This window comes from Dendrobium catenatum, unplaced genomic scaffold (genome assembly GCF_001605985.2).
Source record: "Dendrobium catenatum unplaced genomic scaffold, ASM160598v2 original_scaffold_20645, whole genome shotgun sequence".
Lineage (NCBI taxonomy): Eukaryota > Viridiplantae > Streptophyta > Magnoliopsida > Asparagales > Orchidaceae > Dendrobium > Dendrobium catenatum.
The window spans coordinates 1-1,635 of record NW_021339105.1 but is presented as its reverse complement, the minus strand read 5'-3'; the positions used below and the strand labels follow the sequence as shown (position 1 = coordinate 1,635).

At 37.9% G+C, this 1,635-nt stretch overlaps 1 long non-coding RNA gene across 1 annotated transcript; it reads right to left on the bottom strand.

Moving 5' to 3' along the window:
- On the bottom strand, positions 1-1,428 carry LOC110115109. The gene is made up of 3 exons (XR_002305296.2): positions 1,265-1,428; positions 1,071-1,190; positions 1-18 (listed from the first exon to the last, which is right to left on the bottom strand). It is a non-coding gene; the product is annotated as an uncharacterized LOC110115109 (long non-coding RNA).
- Between the last annotated feature and the right edge of the window lie 207 nt (positions 1,429-1,635).

Genomic DNA, 1,635 nt, shown 5'->3' with positions numbered 1-1,635 from the left:
GCTTAGGTGAACGTTCTCCTGGACAAAGCAAAAAAATGCATTAGATAGAGCGGAGAAAGGCATATGAATATTACCAGTAACAGTACTTATTGAGAGCTTATTGAGTCCAGACACCGGACACAGCTTATCGTTCAGAGGCGAATTAGGTGCAGCCACATCATCCAGTAACGAGCAGTACTGAGCTTGGTACCGAGCAGTACCGAGCTCGGCTAGGTACCGAGCAGTACCGATCGAGTAGGGGGTGACGTGACACATTTTCATTGGGCTCTGGATGACATTCAACGTCCGCACATAATAGTTCATTGTACTTCTTAGGCTTGATTTGGGACAACTTTTTTACTATTTTTAAAACAACTTTCTAGTTAAATTTTTCAAGATAAAAAATTTTATTCTTAAAATTTGCTTTATAAAGAAATAAGAAAGCCGTCACAAACGAAGCCTTAGATAGCTGATGCATTTCTTCTTAGCTATAATTTTCTTGCTATCTTTTTAAAAATCTTTGTGATGACAGGCAGATTTTTGCTTGCATTAAGATATGTGATAGTGTGATAATCATAGGAAAATTGACGTCTGAATTAAAAAATATATTTATAATACTTATAATAGTTGTTGAGATATATATTTTCTAACAACAATTCTGCATATGCTTTTATGGAGCTTTAATAACCCCAAACGGAGGTAGTTGTTTGCAAGACTCTTAAAATGGGACCGGACCGGCCGGTTCAACCAGTTGAACAGCGAATCGGCTGCCAGCCGGTTACGGTTCACTTTAAAACTAGTTTGGCACAAAACTGGTACCGACCCGTTCGAACCCGCGGTTACTCACAAAAAAGATGAAAAAATTGCCCCAAAAGAATCTTCATAAATAATGATAAAAGAGGCACGTAAAGTCTTGGGACAGCATTTTTATTTCTTTCTAAAGCAGCTTTTTAGTAAAAAAAGTTATGGTTCGAGAAATTTTTGTACTAAAAAACTGCTTTATAAAGTAATAAGAAAACTGTACCAAACGAAATCTTAGGAGTAAGAAATAAGCAAATTCTAGTTTATGAGCAGATCTTAAAACTACTTACCTCAACCTGGTCATGATCATACTGTACCAAGAAGGTACAGCTGCAGCCCCTTATATCATGACTCGTTCTCTCAATTGAAACAACATGTGCATCAAAGTGGTAGGCAGTTTCATCTTTCTCCTACAGAAAGAAGAGAAACTTAAGAGAAATTGGTTGTTGAAGTTCATCATGTCCAGTAAATAGCAATAAATTACCCGAAAACAGAGAAGAATATCTCCTTCATTAACTCTCCAGCATTCTGAAGCTTCCATAGGTATGGATCGATCTCGAACCGCCGTTGCGACATTGACCCATTCATCTTCATCAGGACCAAAACCAGCAAATCTCACACGAACTTCCTATAATGAAAACAATTACAGAATGTTGAAATATGTTGTTAACCAATGATGCACTGATACAAACACAACATGGACATATGTTTCTGACATTGCATTAGGGCTGTCAAAACCGGGTTACGGGCCGGGTTCGGGTCCAACTCAAAACTATTCGATCCGACCTGTTTTTGCAAACAGGTCTGTTTTCCAAACCCGAACCCGACCCGCTTCTGATATGTTTTATTAATTTT